Source organism: Sus scrofa, chromosome 14 (genome assembly GCF_000003025.6).
Source record: "Sus scrofa isolate TJ Tabasco breed Duroc chromosome 14, Sscrofa11.1, whole genome shotgun sequence".
Taxonomy (NCBI): domain Eukaryota; kingdom Metazoa; phylum Chordata; class Mammalia; order Artiodactyla; family Suidae; genus Sus; species Sus scrofa.
In genome coordinates this window covers 137,928,970-137,954,204 of record NC_010456.5, presented here as the reverse complement: position 1 = coordinate 137,954,204, position 25,235 = coordinate 137,928,970, and the positions used below count along the sequence as shown (strand labels likewise).

General features: G+C 51.8%; 2 long non-coding RNA genes across 2 annotated transcripts; one reads left to right on the top strand and one right to left on the bottom strand.

The window, feature by feature from the left end:
- Positions 15,743–17,901, bottom strand: LOC106506151. The gene is made up of 3 exons (XR_002338843.1): positions 17,815–17,901; positions 16,085–16,182; positions 15,743–15,897 (listed from the first exon to the last, which is right to left on the bottom strand). It is a non-coding gene; the product is annotated as an uncharacterized LOC106506151 (long non-coding RNA).
- Positions 18,821–24,234, top strand: LOC110256831. Its single transcript, XR_002338842.1, has 3 exons — positions 18,821–18,878; positions 22,699–22,921; positions 23,497–24,234. It is a non-coding gene; the product is annotated as an uncharacterized LOC110256831 (long non-coding RNA).

Below are 25,235 nucleotides of genomic sequence, written 5' to 3'. Positions count from 1 at the left end.
CAAGGTTTTACAGGCAAGCAATATTGGCAAAATAAACTTCTCTGGAATTCTCTGTATTTGGAAACAAAGAACTCCTATCCCTTACCCCCAAAAAAGCCAAAAAAAAAAAATTTGCATCCTCTAAGAAATAAATGTCTTATAAGTCTGCGATGTATTTTTAATCACGTCGTCTCTGCTTTTCAGCTGTTGCTAAAGATTTAACCTATGTAGCCGAAATTCATATTAAAATGAATTATTGACGATGTTAGGAGTTATTGTTCAAGAAATGCCCAGATAGTGTAATCCAGTATCAGGATTACGATACCTTAGAATAAATCCTTCTAAATTTTCCTGTAAAATCTTCTATTTCTGAAAAGTCTTTCTCAGGGGAAAGCAGAGAAATGTCTAGTACATTTTGATTTTTTTTTTTTCTGTTGGATAAACTGGGAAAAGACTGAGAAGCAAAAAAATGAAAGTCTGTGAAGGTTAATTTTCCCATGTAAATCTGTAAAATGGTGATTAGGTTAAGACAAAGGACTGGTACACAGTTTTAATTAAATTGCAACAGGAGACGGTTAAGTCCCAATATCAAAGGGCATCTTCAGTGGACTGTTACGTCCAGCTCAGTGATTTGCTTGAAGACGTGGCTGGAAACCACCCTTAGAAACAGCAAGTGTTTACAGGTGTGCGACGCGCTTTCCTCAGCATATCATCCCATCCCACCTCTGCCTAGAGCAGCATGGTAGGGAGATTTGAACCCGAACATTCTAGAGCAGGCTGGAGTTCAGCACTCACGGATTCTCCAGGGAATCAGGCTCTGAGCTGCAAGGAGAAATAAGCAGCGGGGTGAGCTCACGCCCTCAGCAGAGCCTGGTTTTGTGGCTTATTCCCCAAGGATGTGGAATTCCCCCTTGTGTCCCAAGAGCATGAAGGACCCCCCCCCCACCCCGGTCAGCTTCGTGAACCTGGGAAAATGCTGCCAGATTAAGAGCTCCCATGCGGCTGTCCCATTGCACTCGTCCAGTAATTAGACAGTCCGCCCCAGAGGGGACGTCCTTACAAAGTGACTTCGGAGAGACTTCCCGAGCATCTCAAGGGGGGGCCCTTGGTTCTCCTGGCTCTACTGCCTCTGGCTTTCTCTCCTTGTAGCTGCCAGTCCCCCGCCTCTTTCGGGATCAAGCACCATGGCCTCCTACTGGACCCCCACTACCACGGGGCCGACGCCCCCACGCGGTCCTGGCCCCCACGCGGCCCTGCGTTCTTCCTGCTCCTCAGACACGTCGGGCTGGTCCCTGGCCTCCCTGCCCCAGTCCCACAGAACTCTCAGTGGTCCTCTGGACAGAGCATCCCCGGAGGCTCCCCTGACGCCCTGAGCAGCCCCTCGGTGATGGACGTGCCACTCATTCCTTTGCCTGGATGTCCATCTCAACACGCAGTCTAACGGACACTCGGCTAGTCTGTCTCTTTAGTTGGTGTTTGTCTCTGGGCCCTTCCCCCAACCCCATTCTTCCAGGGAGGTGTCAGCCATCCCGAGCCCCTCTCCACCCCCAACCCCTGGAAGAGATCCCCGCCAGCTTGAGGACCCAGTACCTGGACCGAGGAGTGGGGTCCTGGCCAGCGTGCCCTGCTCCTTCTCCAGAAGAGCCCCCTCCTCCCTCTCTGGGGTCCTGTGCCATAGCTGCTGGTGGGCTCCCACAAGGCCAATGCCCTTCTCCCCTCTTGTAAGAAGCATCCCTGGCCTTCCTCCAGCAACCCATGCTGAAGACCTCCGAGGCACTTTTTCTCAGCCACTGCATCACAGTTCTTACATCAGCACTGGTGGCGGGAGCTGGGTCTGCACTCGCTGGGCACCTGCACTTGGCATGTTGGTGGGTGAGCTCCCACAGGTACTTCACCCCCAGTGGGAATCAGGGTGCACTGCATAGCCTTGAACCCCGGGCCCCACGGAGCACAGGGGAGAATGATCTGCCCAGCAGTGGGGAGAGGCCCATGACTCAGCATGCTTGCTTGCCTCCATCAACCCCATGGTTTTTTTAAGCTCCAAGGGAGCTTCTAGGGCTGCTGGCTGCCAGGGCTGGAGGCTTAGGCCCAGCCACGCTCAGCTTCTGCTTTACACCCCACGAGATTGTGCCAACAAGTGCATCTTCCCCCAGTCCTGTCTGGCCCGTTTCCTCCACGCCTATTAAGGTCCTGCTCCCTCTGTAAGGAAATTCATGTCTCCCACCTCAAGCTTGGTGGGATCTCACAACTCCTTCTCCAGCGTAAGAAGCCGTGGGACAAATGGGGTGTCCTGACACCACGTGGTGTCAGGCTCGAACATGTGCTGCTTTTTCCTGCTGTTATCAATCCATCCCCATTACCCAACATTGTTCTGTACAGAAATGTCTACAAAACCAATGACTGCACCCGGGGCGTAATTGATTACTTTGGGGGACTAGGGGATTCCGAGGAAATCAGCTTCCAGTAGTAACAATAATAACGTTAACAATAGTCCTGAGACAGATGGGAGTCGTCAGAGCCGCAGGAACACTGAGATACCGTCCCCTGTGTATACACGAGCCATCAGGCTTCCAGGGGTCAAGGGAACTGCTCCAGGCCACCCGCCCAGAGGGTCCAAGCTGGGATCTGAGGCCAGTTCTCTGTGGCATCAATCACTACCATCGTGCCAATTCAAGAGCCATCAGGAATTACCAAAGGCAAGGCTCTTTTTAAAAAAACACTAAGTGTTTTTCGTTGTTGTTGTTGTTTGGTTGGTTGTTTGTTTTAGGGCTACACCTGCAGCACAGCGAGGTTCCCAGGCTAGGGGGTCGAATTGGAACCGCCACTGCCACCCTACCCCACAATCCCAGCAATGCGCGATCCGAGCCACATCTATGACCTAAGCTGCAGCTTGAGGCAAAGCTGGATCCTTAGCCCACTGAGCAAGACCAGGGATCGAACCCACATCCTTGCAGAGACAACGTGGGCTCCTTAACCCACTGGGCCATGATGGGAACTTAGGTTTTGAGGGCGGTTCTATCTTTTCGCTTTTCTAAGCTGGAGACCCAGCACTTATCAATGTGATGGCTGAGGATTGGACAAAAGAAAGTCTGGCTAGCTTAAAACCAAGTTCGTTTTTGAAGCCCTGGTATGTTTGCCCAGAGCCAAAGACCAAGGGGATTTATATGGTTGTTGGAAGTATTTTCCCTGAGGATTTAACAAATATTCTGCATTAGCTGTTTTTTTTCTTTTTCTTTTTTTTAAAATAAACTCTCCAATTGATTTGCTTCCAACGTACTTCCTGCTTATCTTGCTGGTTCACTATCAACAGTCTCCCGGGAGCCCAGAGAGATTGGAGAAGAGAGACGGGTGCAGGAGGCAGCGGGAGGTTCCAGAGGTTGACAGTGATGACCCAGGCCTTAAGTCACTAAGAACACTAGGAGCAGGAACACTCTGTGACCCAGCCTTGTGCAACTTCCCTTTTTCCTCCACCATCAATCCTCACTGCCACTGTCAACCGGAGCCATGAAGTCCTTCAAGGAAAAGACAGGAACCCCGTTTTCCTACAAGAAAGCCAGCTCTCTCCTCTTATGGGGGTAAACTCTGTCAGTGGAAAATTTCAAGTATGATGGTGGCTTTCTAGATGACCTCCCTCCAGCCAGGGGCCATCGCCCGCTCGGTGGACAGCTCCAGGCATCTCCGGGTGAAGGACGAGGCCCCTTGGAAGAAGATTAAAAAAGGAACTTTGAACATCATAGCTGGAGAGGAGACTTGGCGTCATCCACAGACAACCTTCTTGAACCTCCAATGGAAACCAGAGTAGGGACTTATCCAGGGTCATAGGCCAAGCAAGACAAGCTGATCCTGTGCCCATGAAAAATAGATGCTGGTTCTTTTCCTAGGAAGTCTCATCTGCCCCGTGGTTTTCAACACTCTGCATTCCAGTGACTCCAGGCATGTCAGCCATGGCCTCCAATGATGGCCATGATATGACTCCTGCCCAACCTTCCAACTTCCTCTGCCGTGTGTGCCCTTCACACACACCCAGTATCTTCTCCTCAACTAGACACATTCAGCTGGTATGTGTTGTGCTCACAGATCTCTCTAGCCCATGTGAGGGCTGGCCTGCCTCATTCACATCTTAAACCTGGGGATCCTTCTCAGTGGGGTGCTCCCTGACCATCTTATGTAAAACCATGCCCTTGCCCACCTGCCCTCTGCTTTCCTTCTTGTCAAGATCAACGCCGGTGGATGTCAACTCCATCAACCTACACGACAAAGATCTCAAGTCCTTTATTACACTGTTGCCAGGCTGGCCAAGGGCTGGGCTCAATAAATTAGTGTGTAGACAGTATTGAAAGTGATAAGGAGTTCTCTTTGTGGCTCAGCAGGTTAAGGGCTGGACATAGTTTCTGTGGGGATAAGGACTTGATCCCTGGCTTTGCTCAGTGAGTTAAGGATCTGTTGTTGCTACAAGATGTGGTTAGGTTGTGGATGCAGCCCAGATCCCATGTGGCTGCGGCCATGGTGTTGGCCAGTGGCTGCAGCTCCAATTTGACCCCTAACCTGGGAACGTCCGTATGCCACAGGTGTGGCCATAAAACAACAACACAGAACAAAACAAAACAATAGGACCCCAGCAGTGTGGCTGTCCTTCAGGTTACAGAATTGCACACTTAAAAATGGCTCAAGTGCTAACTTTTATCTTATGTACCTTTTATCATAATAAAAAAAATTAATAAGAACCAGTTTGATTTCTTCCTGGGAATCTGCCCTGGAAAAACTCAGCAAAGTCAAGAGTCAGAAGGAGAAGGAGAGCCACAGAAAGTGGCCCTGTCAACACAATGGCAGGGTTTGGCATAAGAGATGTTAGCATCTGTTGCTAAGGAGATGATGAAATAACCCGGCATCAGTACAGCTGTGTTGTACCTTAAATAAGAACATATTTTCCAACTGTCAAGGCAAACAGACAGGAAAACATTATGCGCTAGTGCATGTACACAGATTCCTTGCAGTCCTGGGAACACAGGTTTCAGGCTCTTTGCATGTCCCAGGCGAAGCGAGAGCTGGGGTGCACAGAGAACTAAGGCGAAACACCTAACAGCGAGCCTCACATGCAGGTGGTGGACCACGCCTGCTTTACACATTACAGCATCATCTTCCGTGTCTTAGCGCAGCTAGAGAATGAGAACAAAAATGTCCTGCAGCCTGAAGAAGTCACAATAAGGGATGTGAAGCCTGCAGCGGAGACGGAGACCCACCTCATCCGCCCACCATCTGCTTCTCTGATGCCCCCCAAGGTTGCTCTGCCCTGAAGTTCCCATCGGCGTTTTTGAAATGGGGGGGGAGGGCGAGATATCCAGCGCTTTTATGTTATTCTTAATTCGCTTTTCATGTGCTTAAAACATTTCCGGAGTTGTCTCCATTGTGGTTTTAGAGAGAGTTCTACACCATCCCAGTGGGTATAAGATTAAAACCAGCAGTTGGTCCTGGTACTGAGCAGGGGAGAGGGACTTCGCAAAGGAAATTTTTCATGTTCACAGCAGTTTTCCCATTTAGACACACGGAACGCAGACTTAGAACAGTAAACACTGAAACGAAGCAAAGTTACGGCTGCTGGAGAAACCTGGCAAATTCACGCGTGTCCTAAGAAGCCGGGTTACAGATGCTCCCCCTCCAGCCGTACCTCCGCACCATTAAAGACAGAGAAGTCTGCACATTCAGAGCTGAGCATCAAATGAGGGTCCTTCCAAATTCGGTTAAAATTGGGACATCTATTCGGAGGTCTGGCAGAAATAGCTTAAGCATGAAACACTGTTTTTGTTATGTTTGAACTTGGGATCCAGCTGCACCTGGCACCAGATACGCCTGAAAATTGTTGGCTGTTGAAAATCTCTTAACAAAACCTCGACATGGGTGCAAAAATAAAATCTGGGTTCAGTGCGTGTGCACGATTCTCGAAGAATTGTCTTTCCTTTAAGCTGGTTATGGAAATGATTGTTTAAATTTTTGCAATGGCATTATCTTTCCTTTTGTTTTTCTTTCTTAAAAAAATTTTTTTTTTCGTTCTAAGGTGGGGATTCAGGGCTCTGATCCTCTCCGCGTGTCCTTTGTCTTTGGACGGTTTGAGGGAGGCACGACTGCGGGTTTTCTTCCCCCAGCTCCTGAAATAGGAGTTGAAATGCCAAGACTTTTGTATGCAAATACAAACCAAGAACTCTGATGGTTTTTCTTTGGCTTCCTCATTGGGGGCGGGGGCGCCTTCTAGGTGTGCGGTGCCAGAAAGGCGCGCTAATGAGGGGGTTTTTTAAGTCGGAAAGAAATCGCTGTGGAAGGAAAGGCGAGGGTTCCGATCAAAGGGCAGATGCACTCATTCCAGCACATTTTCATGGGCTGGAACAGCCTCACAGGATCAGTGACATTTGGCCACAATGGAGAGAATTTGGAGAGCGAGTGAGGTCAGGTGGGCGTCTTGGGAGAAAAACAGAGAGAAATACCATAAAATATGTGCAGTTGAGCGGAAAAATCAGCATCTGCCAGCTTTTTGTTTTCTTCCTTGTTTTTTGGATTCAGAGGAAATCGCGTGTGTGCACATGTGAGTGTGTGTACATGTGTGCGTGGGGGGGCTCTGAAAATGAGAGAGGAGACGAGGGGACAGCCACCACACAGGGCCTCTCAGGGAAGTGGCTGAACAAAACAAGCACCTCCTTGGAACGCCCACAAGGACAGGACACAAGCTGAAGCCTCCAGGTGAAAAGTTTTTGGACTTTGTTTTTGCCCTTCCAGAGAGGCAGCCCTGACGGATAGATGCCACCAGATGGGTGGCACACAGACAGGTCACCTGGTCACGTCCTGGGACTCCTGTGCACAGGCCCCAGGACGCAGTCCTCAACCCAGCAGGGCTCTGCAGTTGAGCGGAAGCAGAAGCCACATGCCTGCTGCCTCTGGCAGAAACCTCTCCACTGGGGGCCCACCCCCGTGACCCTATGGGAAGTATATGTATAACCTCAAATGCCCACATCCCTTTCTTGTCTTTGGGTCTTTGTTTCCCTAATCACATTGGGATAATTGTGTTTACCCTGGATTTAGTGGGAACACGGCATGTAGCCCTCTCTGAGATGGATTTGCTTGTGCCACGTGGAGGCTGGGGCCCCTGAGAGCCCCATGCTGAGCTGGAGTGGGGCAGGTGGGGCTTTTGTTAGGGATCAACCCCTCTAGATGGATGGAGAGGAAGCAGGACAGGGGAGAGGGGGAGGTGAATTGCTGTGGAGGCTGCACGAAGCCTCAACTCCCAGACCCCCAGGCAGCTGTGAGCACTGGTCCTAAGATGGTCTCGTGTTGGACCGAAAGGCACGACTTACACCCCCGCTGAGGTCAGGCGGCCTCCCCACTGCGGCCATCCCAGGACCAACAGACACTCCTCCTCAATGCCCCATCACCCCTTTGGTGCCCCTCCTCCTCTGCTAGCACAGCTGCTGGCCTTGCCTTTGGCCCAGTGATAGCCCCCAGGCCACCATTCCCCAAGGTCACACCCCTGGTCTCAGGCCCTCTCAGGCAGGGCTGGGCACTTGTCTACGCACCCTGACAACTGGGCCAGGAAGCACCAGAGAGGGGGTCGCTGGGGGCCATGCACCTTCTCCCCACACCTCCCAGATGACCAGGCTCAATTCTCCTGCCAGGATGGTGGCCCTCTCTCCCCATCTGTTGGCCTCTCGGCCCAAGAAGCATGAAAGGCCAGGTGGCAGCCACAGCTTAGCGGGCGGTGGGATTTACTGGGCCATTTGAGGAAAGTAGGCTTCCTTTGGAGACCAGGACTCTGACCCTGCAGAGCTCAGAGGTGTGGGGGCAGGAAGCACGTCTCTGGGCGGGTTGCTGCGAGTGACAGCAAGCAAGGCCCCTCCCCCCTCCATGGCTACTAACCCTGGACTTCTTCCCACCGGGGTCACACCTCCTTGTAAGAGTCCTTGCCTCTGTGGTTCCCCGCCTTCCCCCAAGAGGCATCACTTCCTGGTGAGACAGACATTTGTGCCAGCGCCCCCCCCCCCCGCGCCCCGCCAAAGTTGGCAGCTTCGGGGTGGTCCTTGTCCAGTACTATGGGCCCCTCCCATGGTTCCTTTGCTGTGAAGTCAGCCCCTGGTGGTACCGGCGGTCAAAGGCACTGGCTCAAATTCCCTCGTGCCCTCAGCAGTGGTGCTGCCTGAGGCCCTGTGGGCAGAAAAGGCAGACCCATACCTGGAGCTTGTGCCCATTCCTGTAAGAATAAGCACATCTGGCCCTCCTACATGGAAGAGACCCAGAGAAGTCAACATGCCACCAAGTTCCCCACTGGTCTTCTTGGGGGTGATTGCCTTGTTGGGGCTGCGTGTGTTGCTGCAGCTGCTGACATTCGGAGGCAGAGGCAGCTAAGTGGCCCTTGCTGAGAAGAAGCCATGCTCTTGGGCTCACGCAGCCTCTGCTACTCCCACTGCGGTCACTCCCTTCACAGGCCCAGCACTGGGCTGGCTGACGCCCGCTGGCAAACGGTCAGTGTCCACTGGAATCCAGTGACTCTATAGGCCCAGATGCTCAGTGTGGCCCCGGGATACACAGTCATCGCGCTGTGCCTACAAAGGTGCTCAGTGTCAGGCCCCACCCCTCGCTGTCCCCATCTGTCCACTCTTTCTGACCACGGGCCTGTTCTCCTCTAGCCCAAGCAGATGTCCTGGCCTCACTGCAGTCCCTGGAGGTTGTTCTGTTTCCATGAGGGTCTTTCTGGGACCCTCTTGGGTGAGGCTGCAGAGCAGACACCCTCCCCCAATTCAGCTTGCACCCAGAAGCCACAGTGCTGGGCAGTCCAGGCCAGGGGTACTTCCCCGTGCAGCCTGCGGCCCCCTCCTCTCCCACCCTCAGCTCTAGATCGAGGGGCACGGCTTGTTCCCTTCGCATCAGGCCATGGTTCCTTGGAGAACTACGTAGCCTGAAATTTTTCACAATTTACATTTCAACAGATGACTCTGCTGCAGAAATGCTGGCGAGAAGCCTGGGAAGATTCTCTGGTTGATCCCTCTCAAGGCCCACCCCTTGGTGCTGAGGTATGCCCGGGACAAGGAGAGCCTGGGGGGTGGCCTCTTCCTGGTCGCAATCCCCGGGCTGTGAATTCCTTTGCTAGGGACACATTGAAAGTCCGGTTAAACTTAAAGGTGGATTAAACCACGGACATCTATTTCCTCGCAATTCTAGTGGCTGGAGGTTCTGGGTCAAGACGTCAGCAGGACTGGTTTCATGGAGGCCTCTGTCCTTGGCCTGCAGGTGGCCGCCTTCTCCCTGTGCCCTCCCGCGTCTTTCCTCCGTGTGTGCCTGTGTCCCAAACGCCTCTTCCTGTGCAGACACGGGTCACCTTGGCTTAGGGCCCAGCCGGGTTACCTCCTTCAACTGAATCACCTCCATCTCCAAACACAGCTGCACTCTGAAGGCCTGGGGGTGAGGACCTCAACCTATGACTTTTGGGGAGCACAGTTCAGAGCCTGATGCCTGAAAGACCCTTCAGCCCACTGCCCAGCTCTTTTCTGGCCTCTGTGACGGGCGTTGCGGCTGAGAATATTTTCTGCCATCTTTTCCCTTAACCACACCCAGTGCCACCTTCTCTTGGAGGTCATGGTCTGGGGACATGTTCAGATTTAGGAGGAGACAGATCTTGGCTGGGGGAAGGGAGGACGCTTAGCATTTTAATGACCCAGCCCTCTGATTAATGGCTGCTTAGAAAGCAGATTCATTCTGCCCTTACAAAGCTCCAAGAGGCCCTGGGATTAGGTTGCGCCCAGGAAGGAACCCGAAATGAAGTTTTAAAATTGGGGGAGAGGCTCAAATGGAGGGTCATTCGCGGCCCCCGTGACCCAGGTTCTTGTCCTTCTCCTCCTTGGCCTTCCTGGTGGCATCTACTCCTGGCTCCTGCACACCTCCCCTCTCCCCAGCTGTGCCCCTGTCCCCTGACGCTTTCTGGGTCTCAACTCAAGCCTCGAGGTCTTTCAGCTGAAATCAAACTTTTCACCTCTTGCGTCAAGGGGAATCCCTTGGAACGGTCCCGTTATCCTTGGATCTGGGACCGAAGCGGGGAGCCAACTCTGATAGCTCTTGCCATGCGATTTCTCATTCCAGCCTCCTGCTCTGGGCTCGTTACCTTCTCTGTGAATTTTTGAGTCAATTTCCTAAATGGTTTCTCTCTCTTCAGGTTGTTATTCCACCACCGGTCATAAATATTCCTGATTGATCTTTTAAATTTTAATTGAAAAGTAAGTATGTGCACACGTGCTGGGAAGAAGCCAGAGCACAGTGAGGTCCGAGGCGCTGGATGCACCCAGGTTCCCAGCGCCTCCCCGCGCAGCCCCTGTTCCTTTTCCTCCCACAACCTTGTCTCATTCCCGCTACAAACCCTCTGGCTGAGATTCTACCTTCTGAATGGAAGGCCACTCCGACCAGCAGAGGGGAGCAGCCGGCTCCCTGGGAGGGAATGAGCATCAACCACCAGGTCCTTCCGGGTGTTACTCACCCGCCTCGCCATCCCTGGAACAGGCGGGGGTCCTGGCACATGCGCAGGATTGTCACCTGGCCTCGCTCTGCCCGCCCACTGCATCCTCCCGAATTTCCTAGCAAGGCAAGGAACCCGGGGCTCGCAGCACCTTTGCTGATCGCCTTGCTCTGCTTCTGCCTGGACCACCTTCACCTGGGGCTGCTGAGCTCTGGGGAGGAGGTCTGCAGCCCCCACTCCCTGGGGACCATGACGTCAGGTCTTCTACCTCTTCAGATGCTGTGCATGTGTGATGTGCCCAGAAGTGCCTGGTCAATAAAATAGTGCCCCAGCCCGGCTCTTTGTATGGTGGTGTGCTCAAGCCTCACGGTCCCACCGCCTCCTTCCTCATGTGGACAAGGACATACCAACTCAGGCCATTTATTCATTTATTCATTTTTAAATTCATTTGTATTTTTGGCCACACCCACAGCCTACGTTAGTTCCCGGGCCAGGGATTGGACCCACTCCACAACAGTGACAATGCCAAGTCCTAGACCCACTAAGCCACCAGGGAACTCCTCGGGCCACTTAAATGACCGCTCAAGTGACCTGGTGAGGATTTAACTGCGGGGCTGGGTGCAGTGGAGAAAGAAGAGTGCTTACTATGATGGGCTGAACTGCTCTGTGATCTGATGGCAGCTTGGCTGCTCTTGCTGGGAACAGCCTTGGTGGCAATTCTGGCAGAGAGGAGACAAGGACAGGAGTGCCTGCACCCACAGACCAACGTCAGGGCATTACTTTGCCCTGCATCCTGGGACCACAGGTGTGTCTGGGAGCATCGTGAACTCAGACATTAGACCGTGTTGGTACAGCACCCAGGGGGCCCTGAGAACAAGGGTGTCAGGTGAGGCCCGCCGGACGCTGGCATCACTGTGTCTGGGGAGTGAGGACTGAGGATGGGAGACTGGGAAAGACGGTCCTGAGGAGAGCCTTCTGGGCGCCCTCTGCCCGGGATGTCAGATCCCCATGGCATTGGCAGGGGCGGGAACCTGAGACCTGGCTCTTCTCCCTCCAACCGCCAGGCATGGGGCACTGGCTGGACACAGCACGTGGCAAGCTGAGTGCCCTTCCAGGGCCTGGAACCTCCTGGTGAGTAGAAGAGCCAAGTCCACTTGTGCATCTTAAGGCTCAGAGGTGATGGGGCCAAGGAGAGGCCCGAAGCTAAGGACATCATCCCCCCAAAAAAGACTCTCTCCTTGACCAAAACCTAGCAGGCGTCTCTGAGCCCTCCTCTCACCCAGACCTTGATCTTGGCCCTCAGCTTCCCTTGGCCTGCACAGCCCGGTCTCAGCAAGAATCCTGGTGAGTCACGTGAGCAAGAACCCCCACTCTTGGCGTTCGGCCAAGTTCCTCATCTCCCCCTTTGATGCAGACGCCTTGGGCAGCCTTAGCAAGTATTCCCGGACCGGGGCCCTCTCCTAGCATTTTTCCTCATTGACCCCTTCGCTCTGCCTTTGGTTATAAGGGCCCCCATTTGTCTTTGCCGTACTTGGAGTCGAGCCCACTCTCTCTCTCCTGCGCAAAGGAGTCAACTGTTATTGCAATAGTCTTGAATAAACTCCTCTTTGCACTTTCCACGAGTGCTGGAATAATTTCTTCCTCACTGACCCTCAGAAGGGGTTTCAGGAGGTGAGAGGCTGCGTGACAGTGATGATGGTGAGCCAGGGTGGCAGAAACAGGGAGCTGGTGAGCAGCGTGAGTGGTGGCCCGAGGCTGCCCTGACAAAGTGTCCCGAGCCAGTGGTGTCTCAGAGGTCCTCAGCAGGACCTGATCTGAGGCCAGATGTCCAACATCAAGGTGGAAGTAGGGCGGTTCCTTCTGGCAGGTCCAATGGAGCGTCTGGCCCTTGCTTCTGGTGGCTTCTGGCAAGCCTTGGAATCCTAGACTCATGGACACATCGCTCCAACTTGTATAACCATACACTTGATTTTAAGTTTTTGAAATTCTAAGCCTGGGCAGCTCCTGTCCTGCACAGCTGAGGGCCTGTGATCAGGGTGGAAACAACAGAGGAGCCGGGGGTCACTGTCCAGTCTGGGCCACTGTGTGCCACCTCATGTGGACGCCCAGCTTTGCGGCACACCCTTGGTAAACGCAGGAATGTGAAAAAGAACAAAGGGCTGGAGCTGAAACCAAAAGGGGCCTCCCTCCACCCCCCCCCCACTCCACCCACGAGGTCTAAAATCGAAGCTGGGACGCTGGTATAAACTCGTGTCGTTTCAGGAAGCGGTGCTTCGAGCACCACCCGCACGTCAGGGGAGCTTTATCTCAGCCCTTAGCGGCATTCTTTCACCTCTATGGCACTCTCCAGAATCCAGTGGCCTTTCACCGGATGGAGTGTCTCACCTGAGCTGTGCTAAGCCCCACCCCTGCCACATGGACCAGGCAGGAGCCCTTATTTCCTCCCGGGAGGGTCTCAGGCCCACTTTATACCAAGGACAAGAAGGGACTTGTTCAAGGTCACAAGGCGAGGGAGTGGAGGTGTCAGGGCTGGAATCCTCTAGGCTACTATTACCTGCATCTCATTCACAAAGATTCTGGGGCTCATGGCCAATGAGACCATGGGGGGAACCATACGATCAGAAATCGTCCTTCTTCTCTGCAAGTGAAAAACTTAGATCCTACCATTCTACACGTGTATTTTTTTGTTAATTGCTCTAATTTTCTCGTTCTAGCTCTAGGTAGATCTAATTACAGTTAATTTGTGAAGCCAAAGGAAACTCTCTACTTGGCGCCAGCCACTGGGAGGCAGTTAATGTACATTGTTTCTATTCCTGACCATAACTCTGAAATTGGGATAGAGATAGTCCCATTTAACAGAGGAGAAAACAGAGGCTGGCTTAAGTCAGTGTCCCAATATATGCTACTTACAAATGTCAGAGCTGGGATACAAATCAAGAGGTATTTTATTAGATACCTGGGTTGTTCCACTCTGCTTACTTGAGCTGGCAGGCAACTCACCCACCATGACTTCCAAATGACTCCCACGTATCAACAATTATAAAATGAGCAATGCAGGGTGTTCGAGAGGAAAAAAAACCAGGATACTAATTATGTTCAGAAACGAAATCAAAGCTTATTTTCACCTTCATGTTCACTATCTGCAAATTGCTCAGAGAAATCCTCCCCCTCGCCCTGCCTCATCAAAATCATAAAAATTGCTTTAATCTTCAAGTAGAGATGCAAAATTGTGTCATGATTGCAGCTTTGGATTCCAAGAAAGTAGTGATGAACTTGTAAACTTCAGCAAATTACTTGATCTTTCCTAAGTTTCCTTATCTGTAAAATGAAGAGAACCGTTAGTTCCCATCTCTCAGGCTGACTATGAGAATTCAGTGAAATAACACTTGAAATAGTATTTGCATTGTTGGTAAGTGCTGGTAAAGATTGCTTATCTATATCCTTTAACTTTGTACGCTGGAGAGTTTCTACTTCAAATACCTAAAATATGATATTGAGAATTTTGAAAACATTTAAATGAAAGAAATTCCTTCAACCAGCAATGATCTTTCCTGAAATTTAGAAATCATTAGAATTATGACAAAAACATTTATGATTAAGACATACACTTTAGAACCGAGACGGCAATATGGCAGCCATATATTTCATCTAATTAGCAAATGGTTATCCTGCGATGTTCTAAAAATTTTAAGTTGATGTTTTAAAATCAGGAGCTTTTACATAAAAATGCAGATTTTCCAGTATCTCTTGAAGGAGTTTGTATTAGTCAGGATTCTCCAGAGAAATAGTGTGTGTATGTATGTATGTGTATATATATATACACATACACACACACACATACTTATATATATTCTATACATATGTGTGTATATATATTCATATTCTATATATATATTCTCTATATATAACATATATAGTCCATCTATCCATCCATCCCTCTACCCTATCTATCCATCTATCCATCCATCTATCCATCCGTCTATCCATCTGTCTATCCATCCATCCATCCATCCATCCATCCATCCACCCTTCTATCTATCTATCTATCTATCTATCTATCCATCTATCTATCCATCTATCCATCCATCTATCCATCTGTCTATACATCCGTCTGTCCATCCATCTATCCATCCATCCATCCATCCATCCTTCTATCTATCCATCTATCTATCTATCCATCCATCTACTCATCCATCTATCTATCCATCTATTCATCCATCCATCCATCCATCCATCCTTCTATCTATCCATCTATCTATCTATCCATCCATCCATCCATCCATCCATCCATCCATTCATCCATCCATCCATCCATCCATCCTTCTATCTATCTATCTATCCATCCATCTACTCATCCATCTATCTATCCATCTATCCATCCATCCTTCTATCTATCTATCTATCCATCTATTCATCCATCTATGGATCTCTCTACCCATCTCTCTATCTACCCACCCCCCACATAACCAATATGATGTACGTAGAGAGAGGAGAGAGGTTTACTGTAGGAATTGGCTCATGCAGTTCTAGATGCTAGCAAGTCTCACAGTCTGTTTTCTGCGAGCTGGAGACCTGAGAAAGCCAGTGGTGTGGTTCTGCCTCTGTCCTAAGGCCTGGGGACCAGGGTCCGATGATGTCATCTCCAGCCTGGGGCAGGAGAAGACCCATGCTCCAGCCTAGGGAGTAAATCTCTCTTCTGCCTCTCTGCTCTATGCAGGCTTTCAGGGGATTGGCTGAGGCCACCCACCCTGGGGAGATTCAAATGTCCATCTCATCCAGAAACATCCTCAAACACACACACACACACACACACACACACACACACACACACACACATAAATGCTGAGCCTAACACCTCAGCATCCTGCGATCCAGTCAAGGTGACACCTGAAATTAACCATCACCGTCACAGAGCTAAGCCGTGGAAACGTGGGGCCCACACTCCCACCCAGGAACAGCCTGGTGGACGTGACCCCTCCTTGGGGTGTTGGCCTCTGTTCCATGTGACCCTGCCACCCCTTCCTCTCCCACCTGCAGCCCTAGTTGGCTTCCCCGACTTGACCGTAGCCTTCCTCATCTGCGCCCTGAACATTTGGGTCCCTGACTCTAAGATCATTAAATGTGCTCGATTTGAAAACTGGCCTAATACAGCATCATAAACATGTATCTGAATAGTTTAACTTCATCAGCTCGAGTACATTTCAAATGAATGCTTAGTTCGGCCTGGTGCATCACATCGGACTTTTTCGGGTCTGGCGATCCTGGCCTGCGAGTCTTACCCTCCTTGCCGATGTTCCCGGAGACAGCGGCGCTGGTTTGGTTTAGTGGGCAGCGGGGGTGAGAATCCTCTGTTTCCTCCTGTCTTCTTGCTCTTGACGCATTTCCAAGGCCCTGGCCCTCCCGTCTCGAGCAGCACAGCACAATCCTGTCCAGCCCTGCAGAAAATTCCAGGTGGGTCAGGGTTCCTTTGGCCCCTTGGAGGCTTACCAGCAAATTCATGATGCTTTCAAAATCCCGGGGTGGGGAGGCGTTATTTACTACCACTTATTCGTTCCCCACATTGATGGGCTTTTTATAGCCCTCAGGTTCCTAATACCTCCTCTGGCCCCTTCTCCCCCTCACCTTCTGGTCCTTGGCAGAGAGGAGGGTTCAGTGAGGACTCAGAATCCAAGGAATAAGGAACAGGTGAGGATTCTCCTCTCAGCAGTGGTCCGATGGGTCTACAAAGGATGAAGGGGAGAGATGCCCTTAAAACCGATTCCTCCAGCAAATGCCCCAAATCTGCTTGGGCTTTTGTCCTCCTCCGCCAAACCATAGTTAAGGGCTCCCTCTCCTCTGCTTCTGGATTTCTTATTTAGTCTTGGAGAGGAGGTGGTGCTGCATGGGGAGAGGGGCCAGGCGAAGACACACGTCCTGCACTAAAGGATCGCTCTCCAGGGCAGTGAGTGTGGGAGGTGAGTATATGGGAGGTGAGTATAAGCTCATAATACTCAGATGTGGAGGCTACTGAGCAAGGGCGGCCCTGGGGGTACTGCTTGCTCTTCTGGGGGCTTCTGGAGCCTTGGAAATACAGTGGGGGCTGAACTGCCTCTGGAGGGAGAGACATGAGCCTGCCAGGGGGACCCTGGTTTGTGCCTCTCTCCTCTATCTGGGCAAGAACAGGGCAACATGTGAAAGAGAACCAACTGTTCCGGGAGAAACGTGGGAGCGATGTTGTGGTCTTTCTCCTGAAGCTGCGGTCTTCAAAAGAATGGGGTGAAATCAACATGAGGGTGAAAAGCCCAAATGAGGCTGGTTTCCATGTTTAAGTTCGTGATGAGTGAGAGGGAACAGGAAGATGGGCTTTATTCTCCTTTCCAGGCTCAGACAAACTCTGCTGGAGCAGAGGAGGAGAGGCAGCGCTGGGGTTGGCCTTGGGCAGAGGAGCGAAGCCACGAGAAACCTGCTCTCTGTCCTCTGACCTGGGGACCAGGTCAGCAGATTCCTGGGCGATGGCCTCAGGGAGTGTCCAGCCTCCGCTAGCCTGTGTCTTCACCTTCATTCCAGAGAAACTCAGCCTTCAGCGTCCTGGCTCCAAGAGCAACATCTGAAGGAAATGCCAGGTTCACGAGCGATCTGTGCCCCTTAACAGCGCCATTCCCCCAGCAAGCCTTGTGCTGAAGCTTCTGGGTCACCTGGGGGTCCTTGGGGTGGGGGAAGGGGCCCTTGACAGCCTCTGTGCCCTGGGCCATAGACCTGGCTCCAGATTCCCTGAGAGAGAAGGGGGCAGCCTCCAGGGGCACCACCACTGAGACTGAAATAAACTAGGCCTTGCCTGGCTGTCCTCTTGAGAAGCACTTGGCAGTGCCAGAGGGTCGCTGTGAGCTTGGGGGCGGGAGGGGGGGGTCCCAAACCTGAGCAAGACCCCATGAAACCCTGGTTCCCATCACGCCCCGTCAGCCGAGACCATTTTCCCCAGAACCATGGCCAAGATGCGGAGCGTGGTCCACGTGCGCCGAAAACCCCAACCTCTAAAATCCACTCTGACGATGTGATTTAATGCAAGGCTCTGTGCTTGAAACCGGCCCAAATCAGTTCAGCCCTTTCGTGAAGCTCGTTCCCCACGTGAGCACGTTTATTCATGATGCTGCGTGCATGGAGCGTTGGCGTTCTCGGATAAAATGCTTGTACGCTACTTAGATTTTAAAAAATAAAATCCAACGACGGCCCTTAAACCGGTAAACCAATTGCAGCCACCAGAAAGTCTTAAAAAGCCAGACACCTTCTAAAACCCTTTTACGGACACACATGGTGAAAGGGCTACAAATATTACTGTTTGCGAATAAAATGTAAATTAGTGCTTTTGAGCTCACCTGTGCGTTTTCCTTTAAAGCCAGTGATTGCATTTGAAACCTGCAATTCTCAACAAAAAGAGAAAAGTTCAGTGCTGATTGCTGGATATTTTGGACCTCCCAGGGCAAACATTAACTCACAGAGCGGCCCTCTGGAATGTAATAAGCGAACAATGCTGGGATAGGAGCCAAGTGCAGCAGCCCTGGCGCCGGCAACCGAGGGATTGGCCTCCTGGTAATAGGAGCGGAGCGGGGCCCAGCACTTCTGTTAGAGGGGAAATGACTTACTGTGATCCTTGACTTAGCCAAAGGAGTTTTAAACGGAGGGAAGAGCTGGCAAAACACAATCGCCTGCACTTTTCACAGTGTTTTCTAAAACAAGCAGAGGAAATCAGGAGAAAAGACTGAAGTCTATTACATTTGATCCAGTTAAGTCAAGAGTGGAAGCTTTTTAACGGCTGTTATTATTATTTTTTTTTGGTGCTTTCTCATCATGTTCCACCACCCAGAAAGCACAGACGTAAAGCAGAAACTTGAAACTGCTCTCGTTCCAGCAGAAGGGCACCCCAACATCGCATTATTGACAGGCGGTCTGGAGCACGGACAGCTGCAGAAATTGTACAGCTGAAGTTCAATTCCCCGGGGTGGGAACGATATACTGAAGGTATTAATTCCGTTTGGAATTGTTAAAATAGGAAAAGGTTATGGGGCTGAGGGAGGGACCTGCCTTTTCTTCCTGCGAACAAAGAAAGATTTCGGTCTTCCCTGGTGTCCTTGAGATGTCATTTCCAACCTTTTGAAACTGTATCTGATTATCCATGTGGCAATTAATCATAATTAAGCAGGCCTGAGGTTTGGAGAGGTACAGAGAAGGTGGCCCGGAGCTGGCTTTGGTCCCTGGTCCCTGTTTTTGGCGGCAGAGCCTCATTTTTTGGAGCCCTGAGAAAGAGAGGGAGGCGCGGGGTGGGGTGGGGGGAGCGCCTGGCATGGGAGGGGGCAGGGAGCCGCCAGCTCCCTCCTCGTGTACCTTTTTCTTTCTCTGGCGATGGCAGTTCCTCACCAAGGTCCAACACGTGGGAAGCCAGGTAACAAATTACCTTTCTAATGCCAAGCGATTTGGATGCATTCTTACCAACCAGATTTTTTCAATTTATTACAGGAAAACATTCAATCATTATATGCTGGCACTGGGTCTGGGGCACGCGGAATTCTCCACTACCCGCTCCGCCCCCAGTGAGCATTTTAAAAGCTTAGCAAGCCCAGAATGCCGTCTTATTAAAATTTTTTATATATGTATAATTAAAATACGGGGCTGGCATTCAAATCGTTTTAACAGATGTAATCGGACACGCGAGGCTCGGGAGCCCAGGTCAGCGGAGGAGAGACAATGGCTGCTTTAACTCCGGACCTGGGCTCAGATTTCTGTTTGCACATGGGCCCAATTTGTACCATTTATGATTAGGTTTAAGTAAGTTGATGTGCTATTTATTTAGGAGAATTGCCATTTCAGATATTACCGGTCGTCCCTCCACGCTGCATGGTCCCGCCTGCGCTCACGTGGTCTCAGTGCCGGCCCCGCAGAGGGACCCGGCTCTTGCCTGGACACTCATCAAGGTCCCCAGGCCGGTGGTTTGTGTGTTGTGCGGACAGAGACAGCTGCAGCAAGGTGGGGTCAGACCCCGGGCCCTTGTGGGTAGCTGGGCCGGCACCAAAGGGGTTGAAGTCGCCCTGAAATTCAAGTGCTCCAAGGCTACACTGTTCGTCAACTGTCCCTGACACGTAGGGAGGACGGAGCACTAAGAGAGGGCCCCCCTGGGTGCTGACCCCACACCCCAGAGGAAGAAGGAATCTGCCTCGCTGGCCTGAGGGATCAAAATCTTCCCTCTCTCGACGGCCCTGTATTCAATCAGAAGTTTTATTTATTTATTTTTATTTTTATTAAAGTACAGTTGATTTACAGTGTTGTGCCAATTTCTACCATAGAGCAAAGGGACCCAGATGTGTGTGTGTGTGTGTGTGTGTGTGTGTGTGTGTGTGTGTGTGGTGTACAATCCCTTTCTCATATTATCTTCCGCGGTGGTCTCTCCCAAGAGACTGGATAGAGCTCCCCGTGCTGCACAGCAGGACCTCATTGCTCATCCCGGCTAAAGGCAATAGGCTGCATCGACTCACCCCAAACTCCCAGGAAGCTTTGTAATATCGATTGTCGTGAACCAAGATGGCCCATTTCCTACGCTTCATCCACCGTGTTGATAAGCGAGTGCTTTATGTTAAATTTGGTTCTAAAGGCAGCAAGCCAAGGTCTCTGTTCCTCTGTAGTAAGTGCTTATTCCTCTACCTACGCCCTCGGGGGTTGCCAGGCAGGCACCTGGCTGCTTTCTAGCTTCCCCTGGTCCCTTTCCTGAAGCCGCTGGCTCTGTCACCGGGCCTCCCCTGTGGGTGCGGCTGCTCTGCCTCTCTCCGCCTGTGTCATGCTGGCCTTCGTCCTCGCCTTAGCCCCACCCCAAATTCAGACCTGCCCCCTCCAAAGGGGTCTTTGTACACCTCTTCCCCCCAATTTAGAAGCAATCGTTCCCTTCACTGAGTTTCCAAAATCCTCATTTGATCTTGACCTTGTCCCTCCCTACGTGTCAGGGACAGTTGACAGCTGGTCTCCACCTCCTCTTCCGTGTGGAAGCCGCGTGGGTGTGTCACGTGGACACGCAGACCCTCTTTCCTGCTGGGATAGAGTTATTATCCCCAATGTAGACAGACCCTTTGCACGTTGATTTTATCACACAATTTTCTCAGGTGGCTGATGTGAGAGGTGAAAGCCAGAGAAGAAGGCTGGGTCTGTGTCCCCAGCCAGAAACAAACTCTCAGCCCTTTTACCACAAGGTCATTCCAAGGCCACCCCACCATCTCCCACCCTTCCCAGAGAGAAGGTGCCTAAGGGGCTTTCAGGAGTCCAGGTGGAAATCCTGCATGGGTTGTCACTTCTCGGCCAGGGCAGAGCACAGTAGGTGCACAGTCAGTGGTCTGTCCGTAGGCAGCTGCCCCCCGCCCGCCCCAGGACTCGAGTGGCCCCGGGGCGTCCTCTCCTTAACCCAACTGGCTTCAGAGCTGACCCCGAGGTGTTCTGCTTCCCAGGCTCCTTCTCCATTCCCACCAATTCCACTTTCCAGCGGATCGCCCTTTGCCACCGGTTGGGGTGGGCGTCTGCTGGAGAAGTGGCGGGGACTGCCAAGGGATGTGGGTGCCAGGGTTCCTGGTTTTCCAAACCTGCTTTGCACTTTAAGGAGGGCTCTGGTCCCCAGGCTCCCGCCTCGTTCCCCTTCATGTATGGTTTAACACGTGATCAGCAGCTGGAAATCACATAAAGATAAATTAATAACCACGGCGCAGTTGCCTTCCAAAAGAAACAGCTATGGCAGGAAAAAAAGACAACAGAAGTGTGACTCATGCTCTCTGGCTCCAGCCACTTCCCATTTTCCTTACGATGATTGCCCTTCGCCTTTTAAGTCTTAAGAAGAGATAAGATAAACATTTTCGGGGAGAGGGGAAAACATTACAATTCTTAAAAGGGGTTGGGGCGGTCTTTTATTCCAGAGGGATCTGGAATCCCCATCTCATTTCTGGGACTGGATTTTTTTTTTTTTGAAACACGATTATGCAAATGGCTGCTCTGGGGCCTCCTTTCCCTCCTGGCCGGTGTGGAATGTTCCAGGCTGTGAGGAATGCATGGACACACAGTAGTGGAAACGCAAAGCCCCCTCTGTTCCGGCACCTTGAGGAAGAAGTCAGGCGTGTCTGAAGAGTGGCAGTGAATTAAAAGCCAGGAGTGAACACATCCCGCTAAGGGGCTTCTTCACGGGGTTGACACTGTGCCTGTCACAGTAAGCCAGGCACCTCTTTTGCATCAGAGGCACTTCTCCAGCCAGAAATGGGGGGGGTCTCCCCTTCATCCTGGACCCAGGCTCTGAGCCATTGTCCATGCGTTTAGCAGCAAGACACCAAATCTAGACCCAAACCTCTTTCGGGACACCTCAGAAAACCATACCTCCCGTGTTCTGCCCTCCTTCCCTTGTCTCCACGGGGCCACCCAGCCAGACATCTGTCTGGAAGTTGTGTGTGGACAGCCCCACCTCCCTGGCGACCACTGCTGAGAGGCGGGCTCCCCCTGTGCCGGCTGGTCCTGTGGCTGAGGAGATGTCATGTGGATGTCCCCGCACGGCCCACTCCTCCTGGACCCACGGGTCACTCTGGTGGCTTCTTGGTAGGACAGAAAAGAGACGTGACAAGTGGTATTGGGGCCAAGTCGGAAAGGCAGCACGCTGACTGCTCAGAGCTGTTGTTGCACAATAATGCTCTGGGCTCATTCATTAGGCAGAAGCTCGTGGGGATGGGCTCTGGGCAGCGCTGGCCTGAAACACGGAAGCCATCTGCGGACTAAAAGGTGACCAGCAAACTCCCTGTGTTACAAAAAGCCAGCAATTCAGGGACTGCTGTTCCATGGGCCTCCCAGGAACCGAATCCTTTAATCCTCACGGCCACCGAGGGGCTGAGAGCCGTGTCACCCACGATTCCTAGTTGAAGCACCGAGACGGGCTAGGAGCCCAGGGTGGATCCAGCCTATGTCTTCACAGTTCACGTCTTCCTGGGGCAAATATAATTCTATTCTTCCACGTGGGGACTTTCATGAGTTTTGGTCTATATGCTTTGCTGCATCAGCTAAAAACTTTTGGATAATCTGCATGAAATTTAAACAAAATATATCTACTACTATTGTTCAAAGAAATTAAGCATCGTGGGATTAGAATTAATAGTACAGATTGGGGTGGTTGGGTCTGGTGGGAAGGCATTTTTGATTCTCTTTGGGTTCTAATCCTTCTGTTTCTTTTTTACTTGTTGTGTCCCTCCCTCCAGTTTAAGCCTGGAATGCCAGCTCCCATTTACGTTCCCCCTCGAGGTCAGGGAGCCACAGGAAAGCGCAAAGGCTGAGGGAGGAGAGGCCCCCCGGATGGGTCCCGCATGCCCTTTCTGCCCTGACCTGGAAAATTCACCTGGAAAACCCACGAGGCTCCCAGGGCAGATGGCCTCACGTGACCCAGATGTCAAGCCATCGCGATTCCTAGAGGGAGCTTGGCAGGTGAGGTTGGGGGGTGGGGTGGGGGGTGGGGCAGGTGGCAAGAGAAAGGGAAAGAGAGGCCACCTGAAGAGGTGGCCACTGGTGGCTGCGAAAGGTCAGCAAAGAAATGGGGACCAAGCGTCCTGTCTGTACAGATGAGTTTCCCAAGGCATCTGGCTTTGCTTTGCAAACACCGGCTGGCTTCCCTGTCATTTCCGTCCTCTTGCCTTTGGCCTTGGCTCTGACCCGCTCAGTGGGCTTCTTCTGTCTCTGCTGCTGATGCCTGAGTCTCGGGGGGGGGGGTGCGTCTGAGTCTGGGGCGGGGGGGGGGGGTCGCGTCTGAGTCTGCGGGGGGCGGGGGCGCAGAGCAGAGGGCCTGTGCAGGGCCAGCCCCAGGCTGCCCACACAACTCCCGTACGTGGCCGTGCCCACCGCCAGGGCAGACGTCCCTTTGCCAGCTGCATTGAAAAAAATCTCAACTTTGCGAATCACTCCTCCTTTCAACACTTGGTTGCTTGAGAGAAAATCTGAATATCAAGCTTTTGTAGCTCTTGCCTCAGAGACCTCATAATTGTATCTTCTCCCCTCCCCTGCAGGCTTTCTCGTGGGGACCAGCAGGAATCTAGGCGGATTTAAACAGAAACCCGACTTCCTGGGCTTTAACAGATTTAAACAGAAACCCGACTTCCTGGGCTTTTGCGTTCATTAAACTTGGGGCAAATGTAACTTTTTGTCTCTGAGAGTTTAAAACAAAACAAAACAAAAACAATCTTCACTGACCCCTAAAAAAGGCTCAAAAAACTTTGGAAAGTTCGAAGAAGGACTCAAATCCCTCTTTCGATGGGCTCGTTACTCAGCGCTCAGAAACACCAGGACGACACCTTTCACATTTAATATAACGGATGGGAAAGTTTTTGGCAGATGGCTTTTTTTCAGGAAACCGTTTTCTGAAAAAGACATCCTGGTGGGGTTCTAAGCGTGGGTGCCTGTGCCCTGGACCCGTCGCTTACCCACAGGGCACCGTGGGCGCCGTTCTCCACTTTTGGCCCCTTTAGAGATGGGAAACGCGTTGCCGCTTCGAAAGTTCCAGATGACCCACAGGTGTGCCTCCGTCGGGAATGCTTTGTGCCCCTGTAACAATCACGAGGGCCTTGTCTTTCCAAGTAGTTTATGTTTCAAGTCAAACGTGGGGTGGGCTGGCCGCGTCTTGAGGGATGAGGAGGCGTTCCAGAACTGTTCACGCCTTAGCAATAATCCTGCAATATATTAGGACGAAAGTACAAAAACAGATGCTGGGGAGAAGGCAGGGCTCCTTGGCCGGCCCATTCATCACATTTCCAGCCCACACCCAGGGGAGGCTCTGCCGTTGGGTCTTCTCCAAGGCCTCAGCACAAGCGAGACTTTTTCCCACAGTGTTGCCTTCTTCTATCTGCAGTGTAAAGTCGGCTCAGGAAAATTCCCTATTTTTGTCTTTCTGGATTAGACGGCAGGGAGAGGAAATGGACCTGAACTGGATGGATTTGGGGTTCATTTGTTTTTAAACAATCCGTTGACACAAGGGAAGAAAACTTTTCCCGAATCACAGAACGTGTCCGTTTTGCTTTGGGGGAGTTGAAACCTTAGGAATTAAATGCCCCTCGGGGCTGAGGGGAACAAGTTGCCGCGTGGAGGTGGGGGGCGGGGACCTACCGAGGTTCTGGGGACACCAAAATAGTCCCCGGCCGAGTGCACGCGGGGTCCTGTGATGACTTCCGCCCACGAGTTTCATGCACCGTCGCGCGGGTCCGGGAAGGGAAGCTCTTTGCAGCCGCTGGCTTGCGTTGCTGCGCTGGGCACACGGTATCCAGGCGAATCGCCACATCCTTTCTCTCTGTGGTCATTGGAGGCTTTGCCATGAATCACTCATGTGGGGAAAGCAGGGCAACCTTTATTCCAGAGAAACCTCAGCTCCCATTTGTTATGCATTCTCTGACTAAGGGGAAATTCTCTGGGGAGCGGAAGTGGAAGTGTCAAGTGGATAGAACCTTCTCGGGGAATGAAAATACTGATTTCCTCAACCAGTAACGGACGGAGCCCAGGTCACGGCCTCCTCTGGAGCGTACTGGCCTCTGCAAAGCCCGGTGTGCCCTCCAGGACTCCCTTACCTGGGAGACCTCTGTCCTCTCATCGGAAGCTCTGGGGATTGTACTGTAGGGTCACGTTTACCGAAGTTGTCAGTTTACACCCCAAACATGTGCACAGGTTAAGACCGGTTGTTAAGCTCCTACTGTGCCAACTCGAACCCTGTTTTAAAGGCTGACCGGGAAGCATACTGTACCTGGGACATTCCCGTCTG